Source organism: Eucyclogobius newberryi, unplaced genomic scaffold (assembly GCF_026437365.1).
Source record: "Eucyclogobius newberryi isolate DKJ021-1_F unplaced genomic scaffold, fEucNew1.0.hap1 SCAF_6, whole genome shotgun sequence".
NCBI classification, from domain to species: Eukaryota; Metazoa; Chordata; class Actinopteri; order Gobiiformes; family Gobiidae; genus Eucyclogobius; species Eucyclogobius newberryi.
The window spans coordinates 36,901,195-36,923,246 of NW_027316278.1; the positions used below are offsets into that span (position 1 = coordinate 36,901,195).

At 44.7% G+C, this 22,052-nt stretch overlaps 1 protein-coding gene and 1 long non-coding RNA gene across 7 annotated transcripts in view; both read left to right on the forward strand.

The window, feature by feature from the left end:
* Nucleotides 1-22,052, forward strand: part of smtnb (smoothelin b) — a 120,915-nt gene that overhangs the window by 12,099 nt on the left and 86,764 nt on the right. The window contains exon 1 of one of the 6 annotated variants that reach the window (XM_072434220.1): nucleotides 10,076-10,144. The exons of the other annotated variants lie outside the window; for them this stretch is intronic. The gene's annotated coding sequence lies outside the window, so the exon portion shown is untranslated. Of the gene's footprint in view, nucleotides 1-10,075; nucleotides 10,145-22,052 lie in introns of those variants that run through there. 6 annotated transcript variants of the gene reach the window in all.
* LOC140347400 (uncharacterized) lies at nucleotides 17,085-17,906 on the forward strand. Its single transcript, XR_011924371.1, has 3 exons — nucleotides 17,085-17,209; nucleotides 17,300-17,397; nucleotides 17,547-17,906. It is a non-coding gene; the product is annotated as an uncharacterized lncRNA (long non-coding RNA).

A 22,052-nucleotide genomic window follows, 5' to 3' on the forward strand; every position in this document is an offset into this window, starting at 1 on the left:
CGGTGTAGCTTTATTTATGAGGCTGTATGCGCCCAGTAGGAGGAGGATCTGTTTCCAATTGAGCTGAGAAGCGATTCCTCCTGTTAAACATATCTTTGCATTGGTATTTCTTTTTTTTTTTAGAGATTTTGTTGCTCATAGGCTTTATTAGACAGGAGAGGACAGGGTGAAGAGGGGAAGACGTCGGGACACTGCTCCGACACGACCACCGGGCCGCACTGCATTAGTTTTTCATACTTTATATTGTGCATCAATGTACGTAAACGGTTCAATGCCCTCTGCTGACCAGTGTGGAGGGAAGCCTTTTTCCTTCTTAAAGTATCTGGATTGGTTATTGTTAGCTTAAATCGGTGGCCGGTTGTCACTCGTGGCAAGTCCTTTGGAACTGCTGAGAAAAAATCTGCAAAGTAAAAACAAACTGCCAGTGTTCAGCTGACAAGGCACCTGCAGCTTTCATAAAGGTCGGAGTTTGTGGTGATTTTTGCCTTTTTCAGATCATTATCTTTTTCCCGCTACAAAATCCGTCAATTTTTTAAAAACAGCTTTTTAATTTTTAGCTTTGGCTCCTTATAGTCTGATTGGTCAGAAGTGTCATGTGGTACACAAGCCCGTCCTCTGTCATTAAGTCAAAGTGGGCCATATTCCATGACCATGTGTCATTGTAAACTATGGTCTTTAGCTGATAGCATCTTAGCTCAGCCTCCAGGCTCTGATTGGGTGGTGGCTCTCAGATAACTGCCAGTAACTGCTACACCCAAAGGCCTGTCTTTGATATGCACTCTCATCAACAAACAGCTAATGGCAGTGCTAACTACTTTGCCAACAAATATACATTCCAATGATGGCCCTCTGCTAATAGTACTTCTTAAGGAGAATATGAGCAAAGAAGGTACAATGCCAAAAAGCCTTGTGGATCTTCAGCTCAAAAACACTTGAGGAAAATAACAATTCTAAACAGTAGAGCTGTACACCTTTAGTAGTTTAGTAATTTAGAATAATGGTGATTGATGGTGTCTTAAGTCAACCAAAGTTTTTGTTAGTCAACTAAGTCTTTTATCAGGATTACAGCAGGACCAAGCAGAAAAGAGAAGCTGTTGGGTGAGTTAGTTGGAGCTTTGGGAGTGACTGGACAGTTAAATCTGCCTTTTCAGTTATGAAGATGCTGTTTACTAGTACTTTTTTGTGTACATAGTAGTTTTTACTCAAGATCTTAATCATTTTAAGAGCTGTTACCATTGTCACACCACGCTCCCTTTTTGGTCTCGATCCACAGGACATGTCTTTAGTTGGACAGTCATTTCTTTAGTTGATTACAGCCCTACTAAACATATCTCAAATAATATTGACAATTTTGTTTTTATTTGCCTCAGATATGGGCTTCACTTTAAGTATTTTTCAAGAGTGCCTAGATGTACTTGCGTCCCTGTTTAATATTAAGTTCCAGGAAAGAAGCACGATATGTCTCCTTTAACAGATAAGGAACAGGGTTCAATTTGAACAGCTAGCTCCGCCTACTTAATATGAATAACTTCTACTTCTTTGTACCAACATCTAGAAGACGTAAAAGTCACATTATACATTATTACATTATTATTAAGAGTTCCGCATTGACTTCAGGTGTAGTGACATTTCTCTCTCTGGTTCAGTGGAACAACATGAAGGCGTGGCATTGTTTACAACACGTGGCCTTTGGCTTTATAACTGCTGCTCCTGGGTTTACAGCCAACTCTCTCATACAAAGTCCACTTATCCATGATCCGTGGACACAAACGGGCTGGCGCGGGCAGACGGAGAAGTCCCAGAGGAAGACGCATTTCCTGCTGCGGATGTTGAATTTGGGGTTTTTTCTGGCGATACAGTTTGGTCTGAATTTAATCTTGGCTGCAGGATGTAGCCTTCTCGCGTACTTGTTGATAGTTTTGGAGACATTGTGGCGGATGCGTGTAAATCCATTGTGCTATTTTGTGGATAGAGTTTGTTCCTGTTGGGCTTACAGACTCCTGGAGATAAACAGACAAATGCAGAAGGTAAGACTGATAGAAGTCATCCTTGTGGTGGGGAATGAGGCCGCTGAAATAAAATGGGTGGGAGGGAAATGTGGAAAGAAACGTTTTTGGATTATAGTTGTGACCAATAGGAGTACTTGTAGAGTCAGTGTTTGAGCTTAGAGCTGCATAAAACATAAATATAGGAGGCTGCATGTATTGATATTTTATAAACATGACCTATCTGTGTCCCCAGATACAAGGTTAACATGATGAAATCTATTATCACCTTCACTGATAACAAATATATATTGTGGATTTATTCTTCGTTACAAAAACATTGGACGTGATGAAAGCCCAGCACCTGCACCAATCCTGAATCAGAGCTAGTTTGGCCGCTGCAGCTCAGTGAGACTGAAATTCTGTTGGAGAAGGAGCTGAACACAAGCTGAGAAGGACAAACACTTTGGAGTATCTCTGCAGGTTAAAAGGCTCTGGACACACGGGCTCAAATGTGATTTGAGTTATTTTTTTCCAAACTGTAAGAGCCATGGCTACATACCTGGCCTTTAATCACACCTGATCCAGAGTAGCGGATGTATTGTATTCCGTATCCAGACACTACTAATACAGGATGAGAAATAGATTTTCTAAGTTAGGGGGCCCCCCTGGCCCCTATCTAAAAAGGTTAGTGACCCCCCCAGCAATTTCAGGGGCCCACATCGCGGCGTCACAAGAACAAGATACATTTGTTGTTTTAAACCTCGTTATTAGCATGTAAAACAATTTAAAGTACTGAATTCCGATAAACCAGAGATCATTATCTTTCAATACTGTTTAATTCAATATAATAATGTTTCTTAGATACAAAATAAATACTGTATACAGCATTTGACACAAGGAGATTTTGTGAAATATATAAAATCACAGCCTACAAAATAAACTACCAACAAATGCCCCAAATATGGCCAAATTACTAGTTAAATCTTGATTTTTTTCGAGGAATTTCGATACAGGGGCACGGCGGGCCAATGCCAAACTTAAAGGTGCTGTGTGGTTACATTACCTTGTTATACTGCCCTGGAAAACTAACGCATTAGGTTACTGCGCAACCGTGTTATAAAAGTAACGTGTTAGAGTACTCTTGCGTTACCAATAATTAACATTATTGTACAACCTATATTGTTTTCCGACAATCTCTTTGCGATGCTGAACACAGTAACATAAAATATCAAATAACAAGCCAAATAAATGCGTTTGATTGAGCTTTATTCATCTTTTATGTTGACAGATTACCACAATACAAAAAGCATGTGTTAGCCTGTCCTAAAGCAATGACAAATTAGGGGATTAGCAAGAGCACCGATGCAACAGAACACGGTTGTTTTAGCATTGTAGTTCATTTAAACTCCCCACATGTTACCTGAAGAGGTGAGACCTAACTAAAACTAGCGCGTTACTGATTTGAAAAAGGAACAAGTACTAGATTACATGGGTGCATAAAACTAATGCGTTCCTCGTTGCTCTTAAAAAGAAATTTAAGTATTCTAAGGCATTACCTGCAACACTGCTAATCATTCACCGCATTAAGTTTATAAGAACTGGTCACAACTTTTCAGTTCCCAGAGTAAAGCTACCAAATATTATCATGCTAACAGCACACTTAATGCTACATGGAGAATAAAATGCTCTTTAATTAGATGCAAACATAACAAAGCTGCTTTTATAACATGTACAAGTCTCCTTGAACCGACACCTTAACGTGGTGGAGGGGTTTGAGTGCCCGAATGATCCCGGGAGCTATGTTGTCGGGGGCTTCATGCCCCCGACAAACAGGTCCTAGTTTGGACCTGTTTGCCCAAGGCAAACAGGTCCTAGGTGACGGGTCAGACAAAGATCGGTTCAGAAGCCTCTTATGACGATGACACGAACAAGGCCGTTTACGTCGCCCGGATCGGCGTCACCGGGGCCCCATCCTGGAGCCAGGCCTGGGATGGGTGCTCCATGGCGAGCGCCTGGTGGCCGGGTCTTACCCCACGGGGCCCGGCCGGGCACAGCCCGAAAGAGCGACGTGGGGCCGCCCTCCCGTGGGCCCACCACCCGCAGGAGGATCCATAAGGGGCCGGTGCAGAGAGATCTGGGCGGCAGTCGACGGCAGGGGCCTCGGCGACCAGATCTCCGGACGCAGAGACTAACTCTGGGGACATGGAATGTCACCTCGCTGGGGGGGAAAGAGCCTGAGCTTGTGCGGGAGGTTGAGCGATACCGACTAGATATAGTCGGCCTCACCTCCACGCACAGTTTGGGCTCTGGAACCCATCTCCTCGAGAGGGGCTGGACGCTCCACTTCTCTGGTGTTGCCCGCGGGGAGAGGCGGCGGGCTGGTGTGGGCTTGCTGATAGCCCCTCAGCTCAGCCGCCACGTGTTGGAGTTTACCCCGGTGAACTAGAGGGTCGCGTCCCTCCGCCTTCGGGTGGGGGACAGGTCTCTCACTGTTGTGGCGGCCTACGGGCCGAACAGCAGTGCAGAGTACCCGGCCTTCTTGGAGTCCTTGGGAGGGGTACTGGACAGTGCACCGACCGGGGACTCCGTTGTTCTACTGGGGGACTTCAACGCCCACGTGGGCAATGACAGTGACACCTGGAGAGGGGTGATCGGGAAGAACGGCTTCCCCGATCTGAACCCGAGCGGTGTTCAGTTATTGGACTTCTGTGCCAGCCACGGATTGTCCATAACGAACACCATGTTCAAGCACAAGGGTGTCCATCAGTGCACATGGCACCAGGACACCCTAGGCCGGAGGTCAATGATCGACTTTGTTGTCGTGTCATCAGACCTCCGGCCGCGTGTCTTGGACACTCGGGTGAAGAGAGGGGCAGAGTTGTCAACCGATCACCACCTGGTGGTGAGTTGGATCCGCTGGCGGAGGAGGAAGCCGGACAGACTTGGCAGACCCAAGCGCATTGTGAGGGTCTGTTGGGAACGTCTAGTGGAGCCCTCTGTCAGTAGGGTATTCAACTCGCACCTCCGGGAGAGCTTCTCCCATGTCCCTGGGGAGGTTGGGGACATTGAGTCCGAGTGGACCATGTTCTCCGCCTCCATTGTTGATGCGGCTGCTCGGAGTTGTGGTCGCAAGGTCTCCGGTGCCTGTCGTGGCGGCAACCCCCGAACCCGGTGGTGGACACCGGAAGTAAGGGATGCCGTCAGACTGAAGAAGGAGGCCTATCAGGCCACTCTGGCTTGTAGGTCTCCGGAGGTCATCGACGGGTATCGGCAGGCCAAGCGAGCCGCGGCTCGTGCTGTCGCAGAGGCAAAAACCCGGGCCTGGGAGGAGTTCGGGGAGGCCATGGAGGAGGACTATCGGTCGGCACCAAAGAAATTCTGGCAAACCGTCCGGCGCCTCAGGAGGGGGAAGCAGTGTCTCACCAACACCGTTTACGGTGCGGGTGGAGGCCTGCTGACCTCAACTGGAGATGTCGTCGGACGGTGGAAGGAATACTTTGAGGATCTCCTTAATCCCTCAGTCACGTCTTCCGAAGAGGAAGTAGAGACCGGGGACTCGGAGGCTGGCTCATCCATCACCCAAGCTGAAGTCACTGAGGTTGTTCGCAAACTCCTCGGTGGCAGGGCTCCGGGGGTGGATGAGATCCGCCCTGAGTACCTAAAGTATCTGGATGTTGGAGGACTGTCTTGGTTGACACGTCTCTGCAACATCGCGTGGCGTTCGGGGACCGTGCCTCTGGACTGGCAGACCGGGGTGGTGGTCCCTCTGTTCAAGAAGGAAGGACCGGAGGGTGTGTTCCAACTACAGAGGGATCACACTCCTCAGCCTCCCGGGTAAGGTCTATTCCAAGGTACTGGAGAGGAGAATCCGACCGATAGTCGAACCTCGGATTCAGGAGGAGCAGAGTGGTTTTCGTCCCGGTCGTGGAACACTGGACCAGCTCTATACCCTCCATCGGGTGCTCGAGGGCTCATGGGAGTTTGCCCAACCAGTCCACATGTGCTTTGTGGATCTGGAGAAGGCTTTCGACCGTGTCCCTCGGGGTGTCCTTTGGGGGGTGCTCCGGGAGTACGGGGTCCGGGGCCCTTTGCTCAGGGCTGTCCGGTCCCTGTATGACCGGAGCAGGAGCTGTGTTCGCATTGCCGGCAGTAAGTCAGACCTGTTCCCAGTGCATGTTGGACTCCGCCAGGGCTGCCCTTTGTCACCGGTTCTGTTCAGAATTTTTATGGACAGAATTTCTAGGCGCAGTCAGGGGTCGGAGGGTGTCCGGTTTGGGGACCACAGGATCTCATCTCTGCTGTTTGCAGACGATGTTGTCCTGATGGCTCCATCAAACCCGGACCTGCAACATGCACTGGGACGGTTTGCAGCCGAGTGTGAAGCGGCTGGGATGAGAATCAGCACCTCCAAATCCGAGGCCATGGTTCTCGACCGGAAAAAGGTGGCTTGCCCTCTCCAGGTGGGTGGGGTGTCCTTGCCCTCCTTGGGGTCTTGTTCACGAGTGAGGGAAGGATGGAGCGTGAGATTGACAGGCGGATCGGTGCAGCGGCTGCAGTGATGCAGTCGCTGCATCGGACCGTTGTGGTAAGGAGGGAGCTGAGCCGAAAGGCAAAGCTCTCTATTTACCGGTCGGTCTACGTTCCTACCCTCACCTATGGTCATGAGCTTTGGGTAGTGACCGAAAGAACAAGATCGCGGATACAAGCGGTCGAAATGAGTTTCCTCCGCCGTGTGGCTGGGCGCTCCCTTAGAGATAAGGTGAGGAGCTCGGCCACGCGGGTGGAGCTCGGAGTAGAGCCGCTGCTCCTCCACGTCGAGAGGAGCCAGCTGAGGTGGCTCGGGCATCTGTTTCGGATGCCTCCTGGGCGCCTCCCTCGGGAGGTGTTTCAGGCATGTCCCACCGGGAAGTGGCCCCGGGGAAGACCCAGGACACGCTGGAGAGACTATGTCTCTCGGCTGGCCTGGGAACGCCTCGGGATCCCCCCGGAGGAGTTAGAGGAAGTGTCTGGGGAGAGGGAAGTCTGGGAGTCCCTGCTCAGACTGCTGCCCCCGCGACCCGGCCCCGGATAAAGCGGCAGAAGATGGATGGATACAAGTGCAAAACAAGTTTTTTACTCTCTCAACTGGTTCAGAAGTTGCTCAGCTCACTCTTAAATAGTACATTATTCAATTAAATACATTTGTGGATTATTTCTAAGGCACACTCGGCAATAGCCCAAGGCACAGTAATGTTCCCCAGCTGTGGTCAAAGGGATGTTCTGTAGAGGACCGTCTGTGGCCTTGGATCCACATCTCTACAGTGTGTCCAGGAGGGACTGTATCTCTGTAGTGTATGTACAGGAGTGTTCCCCGAGCCCACATTCCTCCACGCTCCTTTCTTTTGTGCCTGTCCTGCGGAGTGGAAAGGGGCGAGCTCTGCACCCCATCCTGCTTCCGGCCACACACACTTTTAACACTTGAGAAATCAAAATGGTGCAGGGGACATGTTAGGGTTAATCATCTAAAGGCAAACTCCTGTCTCTCAATGGGCTGCGTCCACATTCTAGAATTTGTTGTCATTTCAGATGGAGGGCAGGGGTCGTTTCAGATCTTTGGGAGAGTCACTGTTTTTGTAAGAAATCTCCAACACAATGAGTGTAGGTTGATCTGTGCGTCTCCTTGGCCTGCGGTGCTCTTCTCGCTCAGACCTGCTCACTTCTCAAGTTCAGGGTGTGTCCTCAAACAGCCACCGTACACTCCACAACCTGCGGCTTTCACTAATGATTTACGTAAGCTTCAACCTGACTTTGTCTCAAGATCAGAACAGTAACAGTATTACTCTATTATGCACCAGGAAGATTTTGTGTCTTCTGAACAAGTGTGTACTTTTGCGTTGTAGTTTGCTCTTGTGCTTATTTTTTCCCTCCATATATTGTTACTACGACAATTGCAGGTGGGCAACATTAGAAAATATCGTGAATGTTGTTTTGAAGAAATGCACAATTTCGATTATATATAAAGGAGCTGATTAAAAATAGTCTAAGGGGATATTTCTGCACTTTTGTGATTCATTTGACACATTTCACATTTATCTTGTAATTAAACCTCAGCTAACACATTAAAAGACATGTATTAACACATTTCAATTTGTCAGATGACATTATGTCCATCTGTCATTTGCAAGGTCCTCCAAAAAATATTTTTATTTTTGTCAATATTGCCCACCGCTAACCACGATCACTTATGTAGTGATTTTTTTACATTTTGTTCTTGGTAAACTGCAATATTGATCCAAAATGACCTGATTATAGAAAACAAACCTACCAAATTGAAGTGGCACTTACACATAGGAAGCAGATTTATTGGAGCTGCAGCGACTGAATAATTTATCTTGAGGATCGATTAAGTATTGTTATTCTGATACAGAACACAGGCAGTTTTCTCACGAGTCACAATGGTTCAACTGATGCTGTTCTTGCCGGCATCCAAAAGACACACTTCACCAATGTTTTAGGAAGACGTGAGTCTGGTCACTGGTTTCAAATATCACAAGGACTGAAAAATATCACAGATTTCTGCTGAATCAATGAGCGAAGCACAGAACTCCATCAATCTGAGGTGAGAGACGTTTGAATTTGCTCTAAATGATAGTTTCACATACTGTTGTCACAGGACTAACATTTCAAGCTTGATTTCAATACTAAGGAAAAGGCTGGATACTCGATACCAATGTCAATACCACAAAGATCATAAAGGTTTCTTGCACTTGGGCTGACGAGTGTAATTTCCACAGAAGCAGCTGGAGATCCACTTGAGCGTCTGTGATCGAGGACTGTGTGTGTCCTTATAAGGCAACAGGCCTGATTTAAGTGCTCAGACGATTGCACTCAGCCACTGTCAGTCACCGTGGGGAAAAAGCACTTCTGCAGAAAAATGACTCGACACCTGCTCAGGATGAAACACTGAAGCAGAGACCTGGACCGGGCTTGGAATTCCTTCTTAATGTCCTGAGATGGATGTCGTCTTGAGATTTTGTTTTGGCTGAAACTTGCAGGTTTACAGTTTGTTCTGGTTAAGTCCTAGTTTACATCATTTCTTATCATATTTTGTGTGATTCCTGGCTTTCAATCTTCTGTTTGTATGTGATATTTTAAGAACTTTTTCCACCATTCAGCTGGGTTTCACATGATATGACATCAATCTAATGTCTAACGATATTTAATACAGATGAATGTTTGAAATTAGGGGTAGACAATATATCTAATTTTGGACAATATTGTGAATGTTGTTTTTAAAATATGCAACATTTTAATATTGAGTTTATCGTTTATAGGAAAAAATGCACCAAAATGAGCTAAGTTATGTTGTAAACTTTCAAATGAGGGCATAAGGTGATCATTCTGCCACTTAATTTTACCAACCTTTCACACTTGCCTGATTAAACCTGTGTTGCTGCGTGATTGTTACAACAATAATCAGCATTGTATTAGATATTATTGGCATGTAGAATGTTGTGGTGTCATTTGAAACTGCAACATTTTGAAAACCTTTTCCCATTCAGAAGATTTTGTTTTATATTGTTCATCTCTGTTGCAATGGCCCAGTTCATCATTCTGAAAACCTGAGCAGTGTTTGCATCCCGACTTTACTTCAGAGGCGTTTTGTTCCAACTGTAGCAAGGCGATGTCACCACTGCAACCTTTATCTTGATTCAAATTTGATTTATTGCACATTCTGACATGCAAGGTTTGATTTTAGTCTAATGAGCCTCGAGTCAAGTGCGCAGAGTTCAGTTTTTCCGGGATTACTCTCTCTGGCCCCTGCCGGCTCACTGCAGCCCTCCCGCTCCCTCAGCTCTAATTGGCTGAGACTGGCTGAGCGGCTTTGGGCGGATATCTTTAGCCAAGTCACAGCTTTCACTCCAGCTCAACCTGGAGAGACTTGGAACCAGACAGATGATTGGAGAGTTTACTGAATGTTTAAACCTCGGCTGAGGAGGTTGATGCTTCTGCTGCTCAGATGATGAGCTAGATGTTGAAGCAAGAGCGTGACAGACGGGTGAGGAGGTTGATGCTTCTGCTGCTCAGATGATGAGCTAGATGTTGAAGCAAGAGCGTGACAGACGGGTGAGGAGGTTGAATTTAGGCTTCAGCGTTGTTCAAACAAAGCTGAGCAGGTGAGTCAGAGGGAGCTGTGCGTGCAGGCTCAGTTTATGCAACTTTACAACAGGTTTTTATATTTTAGCTGTTGACAGATATGACAGATGCAGAAGATTATATGAGGTGAGTGAGGAACAGTGTGATGAGTGTGTCCTCCGGTCACTGTGACAGCACCATGTGTAACATAGCTTCCAGGCTCCGGGCTCCTGGATCAGGTACAGGCCCACATTGTCTGACTCTATTCAGATTTTTTTTTTTAAATGCAGACATTGCAGATTTTTACAATTGCGATATATTGTGCGACCCAACTCGCTTGTCCCTCCTACTTTCTCCTCAGATGCTGGAGGGTACCAGGACCTGGTACCAGAACCTGGAGTCAGACCATAGAGCACATCTGCCCAATTTTGTTACGGTCCAACCACAGCCACAAGTTTGTAGCGCGCGTCTCTCAAGAGCAGCTCTGCTGAATATTCGTGGAGCATTTAGAATTAAATCTATTACTTTTTTGACCTCAGATTTACAGAGTTTAGAGCTTTGCTTCTGCACAAATCCTTTCTTTTTCTTAGACGTGGAAAACTACTCAAAACAACAACAACAACAAACGCTGCCGCTTGACTTTCATTCTGGACGTCACTGCTGTGGAGACGGACCAAAATCATCTTATTTATGTTAACATCTGAGCTCTTTGCTACAGTTAGGGGTTTTCTGTCAGTAAGTCATATCATGAGAACAACATATTTGCACAAGAAAAAACTGACTATTGTCTAATCAATGATTTAGTGTAACATCAACTAGCTAAAGTAAAAAAAATATAGGATTTTTAGCTTTTGAGAATGCTCACAACAACCAGTCTTCCTGGTTAGCTTTATCAAACGCTGATAAATACTGGACTTTCATTAATGGTGACATCAAATTCCTGAGTTTCCGAGCTTAAAGCACATGAAAGAGCTGCCGGAACACAGACTTCTCATCTCGGAAACCAGAGCACCCGAGGACCACATGAATGCAACATAACATCCGAGCTTCGTAACATGCTGCCACAGAATTCACATCATTTCAATGCCCACGTAATCTTGAAGCCTTATTGACCTCACGTGCTTGTTCTGTTTTATACTCCAGCAGCACTTCTCTAACAGACGTGTGACACAAAGGCACAAACGCTGTAGGCCTGATGAGAGTGACAGTTGGCCTAGTTTTAATAACACAGTTCTAGAGAAGGTGTGACAGCCCCCTCTCTCCCCCTCTCTCCCCCTCTCTCCCGCTCTCTCCCCCTCACTCCCTCTCTCTCCCTCTCTCTCTCTCTCTCTCTCTCTCTCTCTCTCTCTCTCTCTCTCTCTCCCCCTCTCTCTCGCTCTCTCCCCCTCACTCCCTCTCTCTCCCTCTCTCTCCCGCTCCCTCTCTCTCCCTCTCTCCCGCTCTCTCCCCCTCTCTCCCTCTCTCTCCTGCTCTCTCCCGCTCTCTCCCCCTCTCTCCTGCTCTCTCCCGCTCTCTCTCTCTCTCCCCCTCTCTCTCCCTCTCTCTCTCTCTCTCCCCCTCTCTCTCGCTCTCTCCCGCTCCCTCTCTCTCCCTCTCTCCCGCTCTCTCCCCCTCTCTCCCTCTCTCTCCTGCTCTCTCCCGCTCTCTCCCCCTCTCTCCTGCTCTCTCCCGCTCTCTCCCGCTCTCTCCCCCTCTCTCCCCCGCTCTCTCCCCCTCTCTCTCCCCCTCTCTCCTGCTCTCTCCCGCTCTCTCCCGCTCTCTCCCCCTCTCTCCCCCGCTCTCTCCCCCGCTCTCTCCCCCTCTCTCTCCCCCTCTCTCTGCTCCAGTGTAAAGTCCAGTGCTCTGTCTGAACTCCCAACGGTCGCTGTTTTCTCTGGCACGTGCCCAGGCAAAGGTAAAGGTGTTTGTTTTCAACACTCATTACCCTGCTCTGCTGCGGCTGCTCAGGGAGCCCTCACCCCCTTGTGTAAGCTCACCCTCCTCACCCCCTTGTGTAAGCTCACCCTCCTCACCCCCTTGTGTAAGCTCACCCTCCTCACCCCCTCATGTAAGCTCTGGTACTGGGCCAACCGCTGCCCAGAAAGGTTGTTTTATTATTGGTCTGTTTGAATGTAAACGGTGGATTTGAACTGGCTTGGTTTGGAGTGACATTCAAGTCCAAGCTCTTTTGTCCTTACAGTACATGCACTGTACCTGGGGCCAGTGAAGGTCGTTCCTCAACATTACACTCTTATCTTAAGAATTGAATATGGTTTTGAAAGCCATTCCCTCAGGTTACCACCGGCCAATGAAATCTGGTCCCTATGCAATTATACAAAGATGGAATATTAACACAAAGTCCCAAATGCAATCATCACATTATTATAGAGGGCCTAAACAATAATTAACTGTCCTCCAGAGGGAAATTTACATTGAGTTTTAACAGATATTAATTCGGAAAATGATTGGCTTTTACATACAATACATATCCAGTCAAATATCTCATTTAAAAATATACCACAGTAGATCCAAAGAGTTACTGACTGTGAATTAAAAAGCAAAAATTTATGGATGCAACTTTTTCATAAAAAATGTTGATGGAATTTTTTATTTGAAAAAAGTAATAATTGGATCAGAATATTAAAAACAAGACACATTCATCGATACATTTATGAATATTATTATTCTGTTAGGGACCTTTTTATTTTCACAAATGTAAAACCCAAAGAAATTTGACCTCTGCATTTGACCCATCCCTCAAAGCCAATGGGGCAAAGTCATTATTGCATGTATAATAAATGAGTGTAATAGCCAAAAAGCTTTTTCCACTTTGAATAAGCATGAATCGTTAATCCTCATCAGATGAGATAAAATGTCTGTTAGTTTATTTACTGTCTGTATTGTATCAACTGTTTGTATGTTATTTGTTTGTATGTTTGTATGTTGTCTACTAAAAAAAAAGGACACATGTAGTTTTTTGGTCTGATCGAGCAGCCATAATTCCGAAGGTGTGAACCATAATACTCTGCTAGCTAGTATAAAAGTAGGATAATACACAGGACCTGCTGCACAGTATAAAAGTGATTCCCAAAGCAAACGTCAGACTCACAATGGAGTTGGTAAAAGCAGCAGTGTGTGACTGAGTCAGCGCTTGTTCAACATGTGTCTGCGTCTGTGAATGTGACACGTGGTAATAAAGGCTGATTTACACCAAGTCATCAAGTCTGCTTCGATACCCAAACGTCTGCCCTGGGATTACAATGAGTTTAAGTAAAGAAATAACTACATGTATAAGAAGGGGATGTAGTCAAGTCAAAATATTGTGTCACAGCTTGTGTCGAAACTAGATGCTCATTTGAACAAAACGGGACCTTTCCTGAATGATCTGGAGCTACATATATCAAAACTAGAATAAGAATAAGACCCAGTTACACACTTCTACTGTCTTAAAGCCGTATTAAGTAACATTTTCATCGTCTTTGTAACTCCTTGTGGTGGTTACATTATTTTCGTGGCGTTTAAAGTGTCTGTTGTCATCCCCTCCTGTCTCTGGGCAGAACCAGCTTTGCAACATTTGTCTGACATCAAGCCAAAGACAACTCTCCTGAGAAACCCTGGCCTTTTAAAAAAAAATATTCTGCAATTTTTCCCAATGGAGCTTTATTGCCAAAGTGACTTACCATATTTTCCCGGATTATAAGTCACACCTTTTTACATAGTTTTGGCGATTTATACTCCGGAGTTAGGGAAGTTGTTTAGAAGTGACACAGAGGAAGAAGAATTCAATTGATTTAGTGACACTTACGACAGTTTGTTACAGTTCGTTGTCTGTGCGTCATGTAGCTGAAGGTGTTACATTAGCATACGTACACCTATTCATCATGTTCTCTAATCTGCTATCATTTTAAATTGCATTTCAAGATAAAATGTCTGTTCTAATGTTACCGCAACAAAAACATACCTGGAGTTGAATTTAGGCTTGTTTGATGAATCCTGGTTAAAAAGTCCTCACACCGTGGTCTCATTTTCACCCTTAAAGATGCGTTTACAATACATCTGTAATGGGGCACATCATTTTACTCACTTCGATACCCTTATCAATACATACTAATAACTCAACGCTGACCTTGTATCTTCCTAAATAATTATGATATTCTTGACAATTACAGGACATTTCCTTCACTTTGCTTAATAACCTGCTCACTCATATATTGCAGATGAAATAACAGTGTAAAGTAAAAGCAGGCAGGCAGAACAATGAGAGGCTGCTTTTGTTTGTTTGACCTGTGCAACTCTCGTACAGTTTTGTACCGTCGAACGCACTGACTCAGCTCTTCAAAACCATTACAACCACCAAATTTGTTCTTTATCATAGTTGTTATGATGTCCCACATTAGTCCACACTTCAGCCGTCCCAGGTCCTGTCTGCTCTCTCTCCCCAAATGCCCCGTCTTCTGCGTCTGCTGCGTCTGCTCCTCTGAGTCAACAGGAATGTGAAGAATGGAGCCTTTTCTACCCAGCCCTCTTCTGGCCATATTTAGGCATTCCTCTGCTCTCTCGTTCTCGTCTTTCCCCCTCTTTTCTGCCCCCGTCTCCTGCCATAAGCGTAACATCCTTGGTCCCCCAGCTTCCGTGCCTTACCCCCGGCCACAAGCTCTAAGATCAATCTACATGTGCGGTGTGCGCTAGCCCTGCTTTTAGCTCACTCGGGGTGTAAGTTGAGGATTAGCAGCTTCATCCACACTTCAGGAAATGCAGTCTCTGTAAATGCTTAAAACGTTCTGTAACTGCTGCTGGTTGGGATGCACTGTAGATCTCAAACTTCTCTCATCAGCAACGGCTGGAGTTGAGGTCGCTCCTTTGCAATTTCCCCTTATTCTTATTAGGGATACACCGATATATATTGGCGCAGTATCGGTATCGGCCGCCATTCACGTCATTGAGTACAAATTCACTCGCGGCCCGCAATAAATGCAGTTTTTTTCCCCAGACACTATTTGACTAGTTTTCCTCCTAAACGCTCATTTTAGTGTGAGTGGCTTAAAGGAGTGTGTGATGAGAGACAGAGTCTGAAGAGGAACACTGACAGACTTTTTCAAAATAAGCATACAACCGACTCGGGACCCCCACAGTAAATTGAAATAGAGGTATGTAATAATTCCAAGTTGTAAATCTTTTCAAGTTGTCAAGAGTCAATGGAGTATGAAATGCAGTTGCAAGTGTGAAAATGACAGATAATATCACATATTAGTCGCTCGAGTATAAGTATAAGTATATAAGTATAAGTATAAGTATAAGTCGCACCCCAGCCAAAACTATGAAAAAAGGTGCGACTCATAGTCCGCAAAATACGGTATATGCAAAGTGAATGGACTGTACAACTAAACCCACAAGTTCAAAGCACTCAAAGCGCTCAGATATTTATTTATTTTTCCATAACTCTGTAAGCATCTATGCATGAGGTCAAAACCACAACAACTTCAATATATTCCACATCTCTCTTCCTTTTTACTAAAGATATTTCTTAAATGGAATTCCTCATGACAATGAATTGCTGCCATTACATATTTCCACCAGTAGAGGGGGGTCTCTCCTGTCTGCTCCTGCCTACACGTCTCTGTTCCTGTCACTGCTCCTGTCTCTGCTCCTGTTTCTGCTCCTCTCCTGCTCCTCTCTCTGCTCCTCTCTCTGCTCTCGTCTCTGCACCCGTCTTTGCACCCGTCTCTGCACACATCTCTGCACCTGTCTCTGCTCCTGTCATGTTAATGACCTGCTGCTTGTGCTATTAGTCAATAAGAGCACAGCCTTCAGCTACAGACATGAGCTCTGACAGATGTGACACCTGGTTCTCTCTCTCTTACGACGGAGTATAAGGGCCAACCAAGAAAAAAAAAATGCGCTGCACTACGAGAATAAAGTCATTAATTAATGAGAAAAAAGACGTTAATTAATGAGAAAAAAGTCGAAGTCAGAAAAAAGTCGTAAATTAACGACTATAAACTCATTAAATAATGAGAAAAAAGTCATTAAATAACAAGAAAAAAGTCAATAATTAATGAGAAAAAAGTCATTAATTAATGAGAAAAAAACTCCTTAATTAACGAGAAAAAAGTCGAAATTTTTCGTATTAAGTCAAAATCAAACCATCGTGGGAGACGAAACGAAAGAAGCGGAGATCAATTCATCTTTACCCGGATTTCTTCCATATTTTCAATGCAGGTAAGGCTATATTTTCTTATATTGTTATAATATGTGATATTTCAAAAATGTGGATTATGTATTTCGATACATTTCAAGTAAAACGGGCGGCAAGTGCGTTTAATACATGCGAGGGGTCGGCCTGGTTCCTTCGCAGGCCGTGTACACGGTCGACTGCGGGGCAGGACTGCTGCTACCTCGTCAGGACGGTCTCATTCATATGGGGAGTATGTTGAAGTTATGGCTGAGATTACAAGGCAATGAAATGCATATGATTTTGGAGGTGTGCGTATGACGCATCGTATGACGCTTCGTAAGACGCAGCTCTTGACCAGTTGGTTAGGTCTTGGTGTTATGCTGGGGGTGGTTTGGTCCGGAATCAATCCTGGTTCTGACAAGCCCATCACGACGTAAGCAAGAGTTCGGTAAAGTTAGTACCAAGAGAATGCTGATGTTCACCGCACAGTGCAGTGCCGCGGCATGCGCACACCACAGGGACACGCACATGGGAATGGGGAGCGCAGGTGGGGTCGCAGCGTCGAGCAGACCATACACAGCACCTTACGGCCGGTATCCATGGCCAGCACCCATGGCCAGTATTGCTCTATGCCGCGATGGATACAAGGTTTCAATGCGGTGATTGTAAGTCCCGTTACATCCTATTACACAGCAGTAGCAGCCGCGACCCAGGTGAGCGCGGGAGGCAAACACGTAACCCCGCCCTCCACAACCTGCCATATTGACAGAGATAAACCCGCGCAAGTGCTAGCAGGCAGAGCCACAACAACACTTATGCTTATGAGCCTAGTAACTGTGATCATCTTTTTTCACTAACACTCATATGCTTACAGTTGTGGATTTATTCAGATGGTCATTCCCAGTGTTGGAGGAGGACATACTTTTGATGTGCATTGCTTGATTGTCCGTTGGTATGTTTTTTATGCGTTGACTAATGTTTCATTACTAAAAGCTGCTGATTAGTCAGATAATAACAAGGCCATTTCTCCTGTCTGTTCCAGGTCCATGTATCATGACTGACTCATTGTCTGACATTGTGGCATTCTTAAGGGGACGTCATGTTTCAGAGGAAGCCATCACATGGATTCAAGAACATAAGGTTACTTTTCTGCTTGTATATTGCCTATTATGTCAGCCATTTGACTACAAAAACGTGTGTCTCACCCATTATTTCACCATTCACTTAAAATAATCTCAATGTTTTTGTTTAGTTTTTTGCCTCTAACTCTACTTTTACACTGCTTTCAGATTGACAGAGAAGTAATTTTGCTGATGGAAGATGCAGATTTGGAGGACCACCTGCCATCCTATGGAGACAGAATTGCTCTAGTTAATTTTTGCAAATCTCATCCACACTCAGCAAAACGAAAACAGGGACTTTTTGAGAGACTAAGGGAGAAACTGAAAGTTAGAACTCAACCTCATAATGGGGAAGAAGAGCCTGGACCATCTAACATTAAAAAAAAAGAACCAAACAGTCTACGCGAATAATTGAAATAGGCTGGATCCACACTGAAAACAAATCATCTAAGCAGGTCAGAGCTAAACAAGGAGGAGGAACAAGAAAGCTTTCAATCAGCACCACGGCAAGATTTAGTGACATTCTAGAACAAGGAAAAGCTCTTTTTTCCACAAGGAAAATCTAACAAAGGCATTGAGAGTGATTTTGATTTTGATGTTTGGGATTTTAAACAAAACTCCTTGCCACACGATTTGTCAGTGGAGGACATATTCAACACTGTGAAGCTGCCAATGTAAAGGTTTTATTTGGCAACCAAAGTCAAAACAGTGATTGTGGATGATGACATAGATGATCCATCCTTTGAAGAAGAGGAATGGCAACCCAATGAAGGCACAACCTATATCAATAGTCCACAGCAACAATCACCTGAGATGGTTCCAGAGCTTTATATTCCATCGGAGGATACACAAAACAGTGCTGTTTCTACATTTGATGTTGATGATTCTTTCACTCTGAATAGTTCAGATTATGCTGAGAGTCTTTCTCTTTTAAATGCAAACAACTCTGACCTGGAGATTGCATTTGGCCCAGACAAAACTTACAATGAGGATTCTCTCAGCGACACAGTGGTTTACCAGCCTGATACAATGCCACCACTCAGTCCACAAGGCATCATTCCAGAGATAACTGTGGTCTTAAACCAAGCAAACAGCTTCAGTGACATGATAGGGGCTTTTTCAGACGATAATATGCTTAACAAAACAATAAAAATTAAGCGTATTCTTCCAGACAAGTCGCTGGAGAAGGGCAGTGGTACAGGTTTACTTAAAGATGTCTATACTAGCTTCTGGGGAGAGTTTTATGAACGGTGTACCCTGGGAACCACATACAAAGTGCCTTTTCTTAGACATGACTTTACTGAGGTAACATGGAAGGCTATTGGTAGGATCTTTGTGAAGGGGTTTCAAGATTGTGGATACCTGCCTCTTAAACTTGCCCCTCCTTTTCTTGAGGAAATGCTTTTCGGGGAGATTTACAGTGACCTGAAGACAAGTTTTCTCCGGCTTTTCAGCTCACATGAACAGGAAATAATCAGCAAAGCACTTGTTAAGTTCGATTCTGTGGAAGCTGATGAGATAATAGATCTTCTCGCCAACTACGAATGCCGCAAACATATCAGCCCTGAAACCCTACCGGAAATATTGCTTGAGTTGGCGCACAAAGAAATTATTCAAAAACCAAAGTTTGTCATTGACTGTTGGCGGAACGTTTCACAGCCACATATGTTTGCACTGGACCCTGAGCGGCTGAAAACAATGTACAGTGAGTCGAAGCCTACTTCAAAAAGAGTAACAGAAAAGTTAACTTTTCCGGACAGTATGACACCAAAAGAAGCAGAAGTGGCACGATACTTAAAAAAATATGTGAAGGAACTTAATGAAGAAAGACTAGAGAAATTTCTAAGGTTTTGTACAGGATCTGACTTGCTGGTATCTAGTTGTATTATGGTAGAGTTTGTTGTTCAAACTGCATTTACCCGCAGACCAATCGGCCGTACCTGTGCATCCCTTTTGCATTTGCCTGACAGCTATGACAACTTCCCAGACTTCCGCAGTGAGTTCAATTCTATCCTTGATGCTAACATCTGGATAATGGATATTGTTTAGACATGGCCATGTTATTTTTTCACTGTTCAGTTGGCTAATTATTATAGCCCGTATTTTCAATTACAGGCTGCTTTAATGTTTATGTATTTTATTTTTATAACAATTGTTTAATGCATATCTCATTTTACATTTTCACATTTTATTCAAACAGTTACACCAAGTGTTCAAAAAGTGGAGTGTGTTCAATCCAAGTGTCTTTGCATTGCCTCTGGTTGGCTACCATACTTGTGTCTGTTCAAAGTCACACATTTGCAGCAGTTTGCACTGTTAAAACATTGAGCAATAAATTCAAAGTTGAAAAAAAACAAAACAAACAAAAACATTTTGTTTTCTATATTTGTTTCAAAATGCACACTTGATAACACCCTGTGCACTTGCCCCATAATGAATATAAACAGTAAGTCCAACAGTTCAAATATTGTTAAGTATTTCATTTCTTAAATTGATGTAAAGTTCTGCAGCTGTGGACCCATCCACTGGAGCATCCCAACCATTTTCATCCATGAGGACAGTACAGAGTTCAAAGATGGTTGGATCACATGGATACTGCCCTTTAGGCGTGCACTCTTCTTTGCATATCACTACCTCTTCTGGTATGACTGGCTGCAACCTGTCCTCACCCCCATGAAGTTGTGGCATGGTGTACATGAGCACTGGTCTTCCTCCAAGCACCTCAAAGCCAGGTCTTGTCATTATGCGGTGTGAGTTCCAGGTTCTTACCACACCATCCACTTCATCCTAAATACAAAATTGAGACAGGTTTAAATAACAATGTGTAAATTCAAATTTTACAGTAGACTATGTGAGAAATATCAAATAAAAAGAGAACGGCTTTTGTTTCTTCCCCGCCTCCTGCATTTTAATAAAAATATGTGTATGACTTTCTTTGTGTTTCCATTCTAGTCCAAATACCCCTTTATTTGCAGGAGGGGGGGAAGAAACAAAAGCAGTTCTCTTTAGCTTTTTTAATATTTCTCTACATTGTCGGCTGATTTAGGGATCTAGTCCTCTCTTTCGCCACAGATTCTCACTTTTCTGGTTACCGAGGCCACACGGTGAATCCCCTTTTCTTGAACCTTCTTTGGCCATTTAAAAATAAACTTAGGTTGGTGCTTGTGTATAAAAGCTGTACGCGATAGTCACTGGGTTGCAAAAAGCGCATATTTGTGCGTGCATGCTTGGAGAGTTTACGCACTCGCAAACCACCTCCACAAAGTCACGAACAGCCAACTTGAAACCTTGTGAATGTAAAAGTAATCTCCAAGTGAGCACGCAAAAGTTATAGCGCCTGTCGCGCACCCAGCCAGCCTGTGTCAGACCCTCCGCTGCACCTCGGTCCCGTACGTACGTGCGTGCGGTGTGTGTGTGTGTGTGTGTGTGTGTGTGTGTGTGTGTGTGTGCGCGTGCGCGTGTGTGCGTGTGTGCGTGTGTGCGTGTGTGCGTGTGTGTGTGTGTGCGTGCGTGTGTGTGTGCGTGTGTGTGTGTGTGTGTGTGCGTGTGTGTGCGTGCGCGCTTTTTCATGGGAGTAACACGTTACTTTTAAAAGCTATAGCCAACACTGATAATTGCCTACCTGTATAATGTTGAGGAAAGAAAACTGTGCCAAGTTTTTGTCCACAAAGTCACCAGTGAAATGTCCATCTTCTTTTAGAGTTTGAAAGCTGTCCATCCAAAACTGAACGCATTGTTTACGCAGGATTCCCCACCAAGACTCTATTCGTTGATTGGCGGTGCTACATCCATAGATGAAACTTTGATCTCCAGCATATGCATCGGTGTGGTTTCTCCGCAGGAAACGTTGCATGTCTCGGACATGTGCATTTTCTGTACCTGGATCTGCCCGGAACCTCTGCGGACACCCCCTAACGCGAGTCACGGTGTTGATATAATAATCCGCAATTACCTTTGGATTGCTGTTGGTAACGTACGCTTCCATCCACATAATGTGGCGGCTGAAGTCATCAATACAGCCATTTATAGCAATGCCGTACGGCTTCAGTTTATCGTATGAATCCAAATGCCACAATGCGTTTGGCCCTTACACTGTACCGTCTACGCCGAAGACGCCGTCTTCTTCGCAAATCCACTCCATTTGGATCCAAAATTCCCAGCAAAATCCGCACAGTTTCTTGTGATACAACAAATCCTCTCTGGATAGCTCTGTGGTGTAACCACCGATAGCCCTGTAGCCGACCACTTCCAGTCAGTTCCTCCTCCACAAAATAAGCGATTTCTTCTAAATTCGTTTGGTTCTTCCGACGAAACAAACCCAAACGGCTGCAATGTCGCTTCAAAGTCCTTGAACTGATGATATGGTGGTGATTATGTGCTAGAAGGCACAGTATTTCACCGTGCGTAAACCCTAGGTGAAAGTATACCTGCACAAAATGTTCAATATTCTCCATAACGTAAGAGAGGTACCACTGACCGGCTTCATTTAAAATTTCGACTTTATTCTCGTTAATTAACGAGAAAAAAAGTCATTATTTAATGACTTTTTTCTCTTAACGACTTTTTTCTCATTAATTATTGACTTTTTTCTCGTTATTTAATGAGTTTATAGTCGTTAATTTACGACTTTTTTCTGACTTCGACTTTTTTCTCATTAATTAACGTCTTTTTTCT